This window comes from Anser anser (assembly GCF_964211835.1).
Source record: "Anser anser genome assembly, chromosome: 3".
Taxonomy (NCBI): Eukaryota; Metazoa; Chordata; class Aves; order Anseriformes; family Anatidae; genus Anser; species Anser anser.
Window position 1 is genome coordinate 123,986,749 of NC_139722.1, and position 12,041 is coordinate 123,998,789.

Sequence of the window (12,041 nt, forward strand, 5' to 3'; positions counted from 1 at the left end):
AGGGTGAAGGCGCAGAGTCCTGTTGAGTGTGGGGTTGCGTAAAGGCTCCCCCAGGGAGTTCAGGTGTACCCAAAGGCTTCCGCTGAGAGCACGTTTTGATGGCAGAAAGTGGCACCGTACGTGTTTTTTCGGGTCTAACTCGGGTTCAGCTTCTTGTTCCGGTTAGGGTTATGTTTAGGGTTGTTAGGAAAGAGTGAAGGCGCAGAGTCCTGTTGAGTGTGGGGTTGCGTAAAGGCTCCCCCAGGGAGTTCAGGTGTACCCAAAGGCTTCCGCTGAGAGCACTTTTTGATGGCAGAAAGTGGCACCGTACGTGTTTTTTCGGGTCTAACTCGGGTTCAGCTTCTTGTTCCGGTTAGGGTTATGTTTAGGGTTGTTAGGAAAGAGTGAAGACGCAGAGTCCTGTTGAGTGTGGGGTTGCGTAAAGGCTCCCCCAGGGAGTTCAGGTGTACCCAAAGGCTTCCGCTGAGAGCACTTTTTGATGGCAGAAAGTGGCACCGTCCGTGTTTTTTCGGGTCTAACTCGGGTTCAGTTTCTTGTTCCGGTTAGGGTTATGTTTAGGGTTGTTAGGAAAGAGTGAAGACGCAGAGTCCTGTTGAGTGTGGGGTTGCGTAAAGGCTCCCCCAGGGAGTTCAGGTGTACCCAAAGGCTTCCGCTGAGAGCACTTTTTGATGGCAGAAAGTGGCACCGTCCGTGTTTTTTCGGGTCTAACTCGGGTTCAGCTTCTTGTTCCGGTTAGGGTTATGTTTAGGGTTGTTAGGAAAGAGTGAAGACGCAGAGTCCTGTTGAGTGTGGGGTTGCGTAAAGGCTCCCCCAGGGAGTTCAGGTGTTCCCAAAGGCTTCCGCTGAGAGCACTTTTTGATGGCAGAAAGTGGCAGCGTCCGTGTTTTTTCGGGTGTAACTCGGGTTCTGCTTCTTGTTCCGGTAAGGGTTATGTTTAGGGTTGTTAGGAAAGAGTGAAGTCGCAGAGTCCTGTTGAGTGTGGGGTTGCGTAAAGGCTCCCCCAGGGAGTTCAGGTGTACCCAAAGGCTTCCGCTGAGAGCACTTTTTGATGGCAGAAAGTGGCACCGTACGTGTTTTTTCGGGTCTAACTCGGGTTCAGCTTCTTGTTCCGGTTAGGGTTATGTTTAGGGTTGTTTGGAAAGAGTGAAGGCGCAGAGTCCTGTTGAGTGTGGGGTTGCGTAAAGGCTCCCCCAGGGAGTTCAGGTGTACCCAAAGGCTTCCGCTGAGAGCACTTTTTGATGGCAGAAAGTGGCACCGTACGTGTTTTTTCGGGTCTAACTCGGGTTCAGCTTCTTGTTCCGGTTAGGGTTATGTTTAGGGTTGTTAGGAAAGAGTGAAGACGCAGAGTCCTGTTGAGTGTGGGGTTGCGTAAAGGCTCCCCCAGGGAGTTCAGGTGTACCCAAAGGCTTCCGCTGAGAGCACGTTTTGATGGCAGAAAGTGGCACCGTACGTGTTTTTTCGGGTCTAACTCGGGTTCAGCTTCTTGTTCCGGTTAGGGTTATGTTTAGGGTTGTTAGGAAAGAGTGAAGACGCAGAGTCCTGTTGAGTGTGGGGTTGCGTAAAGGCTCCCCCAGGGAGTTCAGGTGTACCCAAAGGCTTCCGCTGAGAGCACGTTTTGATGGCAGAAAGTGGCACCGTCCGTGTTTTTTCGGGTCTAACTCGGGTTCAGCTTCTTGTTCCGGTTAGGGTTATGTTTAGGGTTGTTTGGAAAGAGTGAAGGCGCAGAGTCCTGTTGAGTGTGGGGTTGCGTAAAGGCTCCCCCAGGGAGTTCAGGTGTACCCAAAGGCTTCCGCTGAGAGCACTTTTTGATGGCAGAAAGTGGCACCGTACGTGTTTTTTCGGGTCTAACTCGGGTTCAGCTTCTTGTTCCGGTTAGGGTTATGTTTAGGGTTGTTAGGAAAGAGTGAAGACGCAGAGTCCTGTTGAGTGTGGGGTTGCGTAAAGGCTCCCCCAGGGAGTTCAGGTGTACCCAAAGGCTTCCGCTGAGAGCACTTTTTGATGGCAGAAAGTGGCACCGTACGTGTTTTTTCGGGTCTAACTCGGGTTCAGCTTCTTGTTCCGCTTAGGGTTATGTTTAGGGTTGTTAGGAAAGAGTGAAGACGCAGAGTCCTGTTGAGTGTGGGGTTGCGTAAAGGCTCCCCCAGGGAGTTCAGGTGTACCCAAAGGCTTCCGCTGAGAGCACTTTTTGATGGCAGAAAGTGGCACCGTCCGTGTTTTTTCGGGTCTAACTCGGGTTCAGCTTCTTGTTCTGGTTAGGGTTATGTTTAGGGTTGTTAGGAAAGAGTGAAGACGCAGAGTCCTGTTGAGTGTGGGGTTGCGTAAAGGCTCCCCCAGGGAGTTCAGGTGTAGCCAAAGGCTTCCGCTGAGAGCACTTTTTGATGGCAGAAAGTGGCACCGTCCGTGTTTTTTCGGGTCTAACTCGGGTTCAGCTTCTTGTTCCGGTTAGGGTTATGTTTAGGGTTGTTAGGAAAGAGTGAAGGCGCAGAATCCTGCTGAGTGTGGGGTTGCGTAAAGGCTCCCCCAGGGAGTTCAGGTGTACCCAAAGGCTTCCGCTGAGAGCACTTTTTGATGGCAGAAAGTGGCACCGTACGTGTTTTTTCGGGTCTAACTCGGGTTCAGCTTCTTGTTCCGGTTAGGGTTATGTTTAGGGTTGTTAGGAAAGAGTGAAGGCGCAGAGTCCTGTTGAGTGTGGGGTTGCGTAAAGGCTCCCCCAGGGAGTTCAGGTGTACCCAAAGGCTTCCGCTGAGAGCACTTTTTGATGGCAGAAAGTGGCACCGTACGTGTTTTTTCGGGTCTAACTCGGGTTCAGCTTCTTGTTCCGGTTAGGGTTATGTTTAGGGTTGTTAGGAAAGAGTGAAGACGCAGAGTCCTGTTGAGTGTGGGGTTGCGTAAAGGCTCCCCCAGGGAGTTCAGGTGTACCCAAAGGCTTCCGCTGAGAGCACTTTTTGATGGCAGAAAGTGGCACCGTCCGTGTTTTTTCGGGTCTAACTCGGGTTCAGCTTCTTGTTCCGCTTAGGGTTATGTTTAGGGTTGTTAGGAAAGAGTGAAGGCGCAGAGTCCTGTTGAGTGTGGGGTTGCGTAAAGGCTCCCCCAGGGAGTTCAGGTGTACCCAAAGGCTTCCGCTGAGAGCACTTTTTGATGGCAGAAAGTGGCACCGTACGTGTTTTTTCGGGTCTAACTCGGGTTCAGCTTCTTGTTCCGGTTAGGGTTATGTTTAGGGTTGTTAGGAAAGAGTGAAGGCGCAGAGTCCTGTTGAGTGTGGGGTTGCGTAAAGGCTCCCCCAGGGAGTTCAGGTGTACCCAAAGGCTTCCGCTGAGAGCACTTTTTGATGGCAGAAAGTGGCACCGTACGTGTTTTTTCGGGTCTAACTCGGGTTCAGCTTCTTGTTCCGGTTAGGGTTATGTTTCGGGTTTTTAGGAAAGAGTGAAGACGCAGAGTCCTGTTGAGTGTGGGGTTGCGTAAAGGCTCCCCCAGGGAGTTCAGGTGTACCCAAAGGCTTCTGCTGAGAGCACTTTTTGATGGCAGAAAGTGGCACCGTACGTGTTTTTTCGGGTCTAACTCGGGTTCAGCTTCTTGTTCCGGTTAGGGTTATGTTTAGGGTTGTTAGGAAAGAGTGAAGGCGTAGAGTCCTGTTGAGTGTGGGGTTGCGTAAAGGCTCCCCCAGGGAGTTCAGGTGTACCCAAAGGCTTCCGCTGAGAGCACTTTTTGATGGCAGAAAGTGGCACCGTACGTGTTTTTTCGGGTCTAACTCGGGTTCAGCTTCTTGTTCCGGTTAGGGTTATGTTTAGGGTTGTTAGGAAAGAGTGAAGATGCAGAGTCCTGTTGAGTGTGGGGTTGCGTAAAGGCTCCCCCAGGGAGTTCAGGTGTACCCAAAGGCTTCCGCTGAGAGCACGTTTTGATGGCAGAAAGTGGCACCGTCCGTGTTTTTTCGGGTCTAACTCGGGTTCAGCTTCTTGTTCCGGTTAGGGTTATGTTTAGGGTTGTTAGGAAAGAGTGAAGGCGCAGAGTCCTGTTGAGTGTGGGGTTGCGTTAAGGCTCCCCCAGGGAGTTCAGGTGTACCCAAAGGCTTCCGCTGAGAGCACTTTTTGATGGCAGAAAGTGGCACCGTACGTGTTTTTTCGGGTCTAACTCGGGTTCAGCTTCTTGTTCCGGTTAGGGTTATGTTTAGGGTTGTTAGGAAAGAGTGAAGACGCAGAGTCCTGTTGAGTGTGGGGTTGCGTAAAGGCTCCCCCAGGGAGTTCAGGTGTACCCAAAGGCTTCCGCTGAGAGCACGTTTTGATGGCAGAAAGTGGCACCATCCGTGTTTTTTCGGGTCTAACTCGGGTTCAGTTTCTTGTTCCGGTTAGGGTTATGTTTAGGGTTGTTAGGAAAGAGTGAAGACGCAGAGTCCTGTTGAGTGTGGGGTTGCGTAAAGGCTCCCCCAGGGAGTTCAGGTGTACCCAAAGGCTTCCGCTGAGAGCACTTTTTGATGGCAGAAAGTGGCACCGTCCGTGTTTTTTCGGGTCTAACTCGGGTTCAGCTTCTTGTTCCGGTTAGGGTTATGTTTAGGGTTGTTAGGAAAGAGTGAAGACGCAGAGTCCTGTTGAGTGTGGGGTTGCGTAAAGGCTCCCCCAGGGAGTTCAGGTGTACCCAAAGGCTTCCGCTGAGAGCACTTTTTGATGGCAGAAAGTGGCACCGTCCGTGTTTTTTCGGGTGTAACTCGGGTTCAGCTTCTTGTTCCGGTAAGGGTTATGTTTAGGGTTGTTAGGAAAGAGTGAAGACGCAGAGTCCTGTTGAGTGTGGGGTTGCGTAAAGGCTCCCCCAGGGAGTTCAGGTGTAGCCAAAGGCTTCCACTGAGAGCACTTTTTGATGGCAGAAAGTGGCACCGTACGTGTTTTTTCGGGTGTAACTCGGGTTCAGCTTCTTGTTCCAGTTAGGGTTATGTTTAGGGTTGTTTGGAAAGAGTGAAGGCGCAGAGTCCTGTTGAGTGTGGGGTTCCGTAAAGGCTCCCCCAGGGAGTTCTGATGTAGCCAAAGGCTTCCGCTGAGAGCACTTTTTGATGGCAGAAAGTGGCACCGTACATGTTTTTTAGGGTCTAACTCAGGTTCAGCTTCTTGTTGCGGTTAGGGTTATGTTTAGGGTTGTTAGGAAAGAGTGAAGGCGCAGAGCCCTGTTGAGTGTGGGGTTGCGTAAAGGCTCCCCCAGGGAGTTCAGGTGTACCCAAAGGCTTCCGCTGAGAGCACTTTTTGGTGGCAGAAAGTGGCACCGTCCGTGTTTTTTCGGGTCTAACTCGGGTTCAGCTTCTTGTTCCGGTTAGGGTTATGTTTAGGGTTGTTTGGAAAGAGTGAAGGCACAGAGTCCTGTTGAGTGTGGGGTTGCGTAAAGGCTCCCCCAGGGAGTTCAGGTGTACCCAAAGGTTTCCGCTGAGAACACTTTTTGATGGCAGAAAGTGGCACCGTACGTGTTTTTTCAGGTCTAACTCGGGTTCAGCTTCTTGTTCCGGATAGGGTTATGTTTAGGGTTGTTAGGAAAGAGTGAAGACGCAGAGTCCTGTTGAGTGTGGGGTTCCGAAAAGGCTCCCCCAGGGAGTTCAGGTGTACCCAAAGGCTTCCGCTGAGAGCACTTTTTGATGGCAGAAAGTGGCACCGTCCGTGTTTTTTCGGGTCTAACTCGGGTTCAGCTTCTTGTTCCGGTAAGGGTTATGTTTAGGGTTGTTAGGAAAGAGTGAAGGCGCAGAGTCCTGTTGAGTGTGGGGTTGCGTAAAGGCTCCCCCAGGGAGTTCAGGTGTAGCCAAAGGCTTCCGCTGAGAGCACTTTTTGATGGCAGAAAGTGGCACCGTACGTGTTTTTTCGGGTCTAACTCGGGTTCAGCTTCTTGTTCCAGTTAGGGTTATGTTTAGGGTTGTTAGGAAAGAGTGAAGACGGAGAGTCCTGTTGAGTGTGGGGTTGCGTAAAGGCTCCCCCAGGGAGTTCAGGTGTACCCAAAGGCTTCTGCTGAGAGCACTTTTTGATGGCAGAAAGTGGCACCGTACGTGTTTTTTTGGGTCTAACTCGGGTTCAGCTTCTTGTTCCGCTTAGGGTTATGTTTAGGGTTGTTCGGAAAGAGTGAAGACGCAGAGTCCTGTTGAGTGTGGGGTTGTGTAAAGGCTCCCCCAGGGAGTTCAGGTGTACCCAAAGGCTTCCGCTGAGAGCACTTTTTGATGGCAGAAAGTGGCACTGTCCGTGTTTTTTCGGGTCTAACTCGGGTTCAGCTTCTTGTTCCGCTTAGGGTTATGTTTAGGGTTGTTAGGAAAGAGTGAAGACGCAGAGTCCTGTTGAGTGTGGGGTTGCGTAAAGGCTCCCCCAGGGAGTTCAGGTGTAGCCAAAGGCTTCCGCTGAGAGCACTTTTTGATGGCAGAAAGTGGTACCGTCCGTGTTTTTTCGGGTCTAACTCGGGTTCAGCTTCTTGTTCCGGTTAGGGTTATGTTTAGGGTTGTTAGCAAAGAGTGAAGGCGCAGAGTCCTGTTGAGTGTGGGGTTGCGTAAAGGCTCCCCCAGGGAGTTCAGGTGTACCCAAAGGCTTCCGCTGAGAGCACGTTTTGATGGCAGAAAGTGGCACCGTCCGTGTTTTTTCGGGTCTAACTCGGGTTCAGCTTCTTGTTCCGGTTAGGGTTATGTTTAGGGTTGTTTGGAAAGAGTGAAGGCGCAGAGTCCTGTTGAGTGTGGGGTTGCGTAAAGGCTCCCCCAGGGAGTTCAGGTGTACCCAAAGGTTTCCGCTGAGAACACTTTTTGATGGCAGAAAGTGGCACCGTACGTGTTTTTTCAGGTCTAACTCGGGTTCAGCTTCTTGTTCCGGATAGGGTTATGTTTAGGGTTGTTAGGAAAGAGTGAAGGCGCAGAGTCCTGTTGAGTGTGGGGTTCCGAAAAGGCTCCCCCAGGGAGTTCAGGTGTACCCAAAGGCTTCCGCTGAGAGCACTTTTTGATGGCAGAAAGTGGCACCGTCCGTGTTTTTTCGGGTCTAACTCGGGTTCAGCTTCTTGTTCCGGTAAGGGTTATGTTTAGGGTTGTTTGGAAAGCGTGAAGGCGCAGAGTCCTGCTGAGTGTGGGGTTGCGTAAAGGCTCCCCCAGGGAGTTCAGGTGTAGCCAAAGGCTTCCGCTGAGAGCACTTTTTGATGGCAGAAAGTGGCACCGTACGTGTTTTTTCGGGTCTAACTCGGGTTCAGCTTCTTGTTCCAGTTAGGGTTATGTTTAGGGTTGTTAGGAAAGAGTGAAGACGCAGAGTCCTGTTGAGTGTGGGGTTGCGTAAAGGCTCCCCCAGGGAGTTCAGGTGTACCCAAGGGCTTCCGCTGAGAGCACTTTTTGATGGCAGAAAGTGGCACCGTACGTGTTTTTTCGGGTCTAACTCGGGTTCAGCTTCTTGTTCCGGTTAGGGTTATGTTTAGGGTTGTTAGGAAAGAGTGAAGGCGCAGAGTCCTGTTGAGTGTGGGGTTGCGTAAAGGCTCCCCCAGGGAGTACAGGTGTAGCCAAAGGCTTCCGCTGAGAGCACTTTTTGATGGCAGAAAGTGGCACCGTCCGTGTTTTTTCGGGTCTAACTCGGGTTCAGCTTCTTGTTCCGGTTAGGGTTATGTTTAGGGTTGTTAGGAAAGAGTGAAGACGCAGAGTCCTGTTGAGTGTGGGGTTGCGTAAAGGCTCCCCCAGGGAGTTCAGGTGTAGCCAAAGGCTTCCGCTGAGAGCACTTTTTGATGGCAGAAAGTGGCACCGTCCGTGTTTTTTCGGGTCTAACTCGGGTTCAGCTTCTTGTTCCGGTTAGGGTTATGTTTAGGGTTGTTAGGAAAGAGTGAAGGCGCAGAATCCTGCTGAGTGTGGGGTTGCGTAAAGGCTCCCCCAGGGAGTTCAGGTGTACCCAAAGGCTTCCGCTGAGAGCACTTTTTGATGGCAGAAATTGGCACCGTACGTGTTTTTTCGGGTCTAACTCAGGTTCAGCTTCTTGTTCCGGTTAGGGTTATGTTTAGGGTTGTTAGGAAAGAGTGAAGACGCAGAGTCCTGTTGAGTGTGGGGTTGCGTAAAGGCTCCCCCAGGGAGTTCAGGTGTACCCAAAGGCTTCCGCTGAGAGCACTTTTTGATGGCAGAAAGTGGCACCGTACGTGTTTTTTCGGGTCTAACTCGGGTTCAGCTTCTTGTTCCGGTTAGGGTTATGTTTAGGGTTGTTAGGAAAGAGTGAAGGCGCAGAGTCCTGTTGAGTGTGGGGTTGCGTAAAGGCTCCCCCAGGGAGTTCAGGTGTAGCCAAAGGCTTCCGCTGAGAGCACTTTTTGATGGCAGAAAGTGGCACCGTACGTGTTTTTTCGGGTCTAACTCGGGTTCAGCTTCTTGTTCCGGTTAGGGTTATGTTTAGGGTTGTTAGGAAAGAGTGAAGGCGCAGAGTCCTGTTGAGTGTGGGGTTGCGTAAAGGCTCCCCCAGGGAGTTCAGGTGTACCCAAAGGCTTCCGCTGAGAGCACTTTTTGATGGCAGAAAGTGGCACCGTACGTGTTTTTTCGGGTCTAACTCGGGTTCAGCTTCTTGTTCCGCTTAGGGTTATGTTTAGGGTTGTTAGGAAAGAGTGAAGGCGCAGAGTCCTGTTGAGTGTGGGGTTGCGTAAAGGCTCCCCCAGGGAGTTCAGGTGTACCCAAAGGCTTCCGCTGAGAGCACTTTTTGATGGCAGAAAGTGGCACCGTACGTGTTTTTTCGGGTCTAACTCGGGTTCAGCTTCTTGTTCCGGTTAGGGTTATGTTTAGGGTTGTTAGGAAAGAGTGAAGGCGCAGAGTCCTGTTGAGTGTGGGGTTGCGTAAAGGCTCCCCCAGGGAGTTCAGGTGTACCCAAAGGCTTCCGCTGAGAGCACTTTTTGATGGCAGAAAGTGGCACCGTACGTGTTTTTTCGGGTCTAACTCGGGTTCAGCTTCTTGTTCCGGTTAGGGTTATGTTTCGGGTTTTTAGGAAAGAGTGAAGACGCAGAGTCCTGTTGAGTGTGGGGTTGCGTAAAGGCTCCCCCAGGGAGTTCAGGTGTACCCAAAGGCTTCTGCTGAGAGCACTTTTTGATGGCAGAAAGTGGCACCGTACGTGTTTTTTCGGGTCTAACTCGGGTTCAGCTTCTTGTTCCGGTTAGGGTTATGTTTAGGGTTGTTAGGAAAGAGTGAAGGCGTAGAGTCCTGTTGAGTGTGGGGTTGCGTAAAGGCTCCCCCAGGGAGTTCAGGTGTACCCAAAGGCTTCCGCTGAGAGCACTTTTTGATGGCAGAAAGTGGCACCGTACGTGTTTTTTCGGGTCTAACTCGGGTTCAGCTTCTTTTTCCGGTTAGGGTTATGTTTAGGGTTGTTAGGAAAGAGTGAAGATGCAGAGTCCTGTTGAGTGTGGGGTTGCGTAAAGGCTCCCCCAGGGAGTTCAGGTGTACCCAAAGGCTTCCGCTGAGAGCACGTTTTGATGGCAGAAAGTGGCACCGTCCGTGTTTTTTCGGGTCTAACTCGGGTTCAGCTTCTTGTTCCGGTTAGGGTTATGTTTAGGGTTGTTAGGAAAGAGTGAAGGCGCAGAGTCCTGTTGAGTGTGGGGTTGCGTTAAGGCTCCCCCAGGGAGTTCAGGTGTACCCAAAGGCTTCCGCTGAGAGCACTTTTTGATGGCAGAAAGTGGCACCGTACGTGTTTTTTCGGGTCTAACTCGGGTTCAGCTTCTTGTTCCGGTTAGGGTTATGTTTAGGGTTGTTAGGAAAGAGTGAAGACGCAGAGTCCTGTTGAGTGTGGGGTTGCGTAAAGGCTCCCCCAGGGAGTTCAGGTGTACCCAAAGGCTTCCGCTGAGAGCACGTTTTGATGGCAGAAAGTGGCACCGTCCGTGTTTTTTCGGGTCTAACTCGGGTTCAGCTTCTTGTTCCGGTTAGGGTTATGTTTAGGGTTGTTAGGAAAGAGTGAAGACGCAGAGTCCTGTTGAGTGTGGGGTTGCGTAAAGGCTCCCCCAGGGAGTTCAGGTGTACCCAAAGGCTTCCGCTGAGAGCACTTTTTGATGGCAGAAAGTGGCACCGTCCGTGTTTTTTCGGGTCTAACTCGGGTTCAGCTTCTTGTTCCGGTTAGGGTTATGTTTAGGGTTGTTTGGAAAGAGTGAAGGCGCAGAGTCCTGTTGAGTGTGGGGTTGCGTAAAGGCTCCCCCAGGGAGTTCAGGTGTACCCAAAGGCTTCCGCTGAGAGCACTTTTTGATGGCAGAAAGTGGCACCGTCCGTGTTTTTTCGGGTCTAACTCGGGTTCAGCTTCTTGTTCCGCTTAGGGTTATGTTTAGGGTTGTTAGGAAAGAGTGAAGACGCAGAGTCCTGTTGAGTGTGGGGTTGCGTAAAGGCTCCCCCAGGGAGTTCAGGTGTACCCAAAGGCTTCCGCTGAGAGCACTTTTTGATGGCAGAAAGTGGCACCGTCCGTGTTTTTTCGGGTGTAACTCGGGTTCAGCTTCTTGTTCCGGTAAGGGTTATGTTTAGGGTTGTTAGGAAAGAGTGAAGACGCAGAGTCCTGTTGAGTGTGGGGTTGCGTAAAGGCTCCCCCAGGGAGTTCAGGTGTAGCCAAAGGCTTCCACTGAGAGCACTTTTTGATGGCAGAAAGTGGCACCGTACGTGTTTTTTCGGGTCTAACTCGGGTTCAGCTTCTTGTTCCGGTTAGGGTTATGTTTAGGGTTGTTTGGAAAGAGTGAAGGCGCAGAGTCCTGTTGAGTGTGGGGTTGCGTAAAGGCTCCCCCAGGGAGTTCAGGTGTACCCAAAGGTTTCCGCTGAGAACACTTTGATGGCAGAAAGTGGCACCGTACGTGTTTTTTCAGGTCTAACTCGGGTTCAGCTTCTTGTTCCGGATAGGGTTATGTTTAGGGTTGTTAGGAAAGAGTGAAGACGCAGAGTCCTGTTGAGTGTGGGGTTGCGTAAAGGCTCCCCCAGGGAGTTCAGGTGTACCCAAAGGCTTCCGCTGAGAGCACTTTTTGATGGCAGAAAGTGGCACCGTCCGTGTTTTTTCGGGTCTAACTCGGGTTCAGCTTCTTGTTTCGGTTAGGGTTATGTTTAGGGTTGTTTGGAAAGAGTGAAGGCGCAGAGTCCTGTTGAGTGTGGGTTTGCGTAAAGGCTCCCCCAGGGAGTTCAGGTGTAGCCAAAGGCTTCCACTGAGAGCACTTTTTGATGGCAGAATGTGGCACCGTACATGTTTTTTCGGGTCTAACTCGGGTTCAGCTTCTTGTTCCAGTTAGGGTTATGTTTAGGGTTGTTTGGAAAGAGTGAAGGCGCAGAGTCCTGTTGAGTGTGGGGTTCCGTAAAGGCTCCCCCAGGGAGTTCTGATGTAGCCAAAGGCTTCCGCTGAGAGCACTTTTTGATGGCAGAAAGTGGCACCGTACATGTTTTTTAGGGTCTAACTCAGGTTCAGCTTCTTGTTGCGGTTAGGGTTATGTTTAGGGTTGTTAGGAAAGAGTGAAGGCGCAGAGCCCTGTTGAGTGTGGGGTTGCGTAAAGGCTCCCCCAGGGAGTTCAGGTGTACCCAAAGGCTTCCGCTGAGAGCACTTTTTGGTGGCAGAAAGTGGCACCGTCCGTGTTTTTTCGGGTCTAACTCGGGTTCAGCTTCTTGTTCCGGTTAGGGTTATGTTTAGGGTTGTTTGGAAAGAGTGAAGGCACAGAGTCCTGTTGAGTGTGGGGTTGCGTAAAGGCTCCCCCAGGGAGTTCAGGTGTACCCAAAGGTTTCCGCTGAGAACACTTTTTGATGGCAGAAAGTGGCACCGTACGTGTTTTTTCAGGTCTAACTCGGGTTCAGCTTCTTGTTCCGGATAGGGTTATGTTTAGGGTTGTTAGGAAAGAGTGAAGACGCAGAGTCCTGTTGAGTGTGGGGTTCCGAAAAGGCTCCCCCAGGGAGTTCAGGTGTACCCAAAGGCTTCCGCTGAGAGCACTTTTTGATGGCAGAAAGTGGCACCGTCCGTGTTTTTTCGGGTCTAACTCGGGTTCAGCTTCTTGTTCCGGTAAGGGTTATGTTTAGGGTTGTTAGGAAAGAGTGAAGGCGCAGAGTCCTGTTGAGTGTGGGGTTGCGTAAAGGCTCCCCCAGGGAGTTCAGGTGTAGCCAA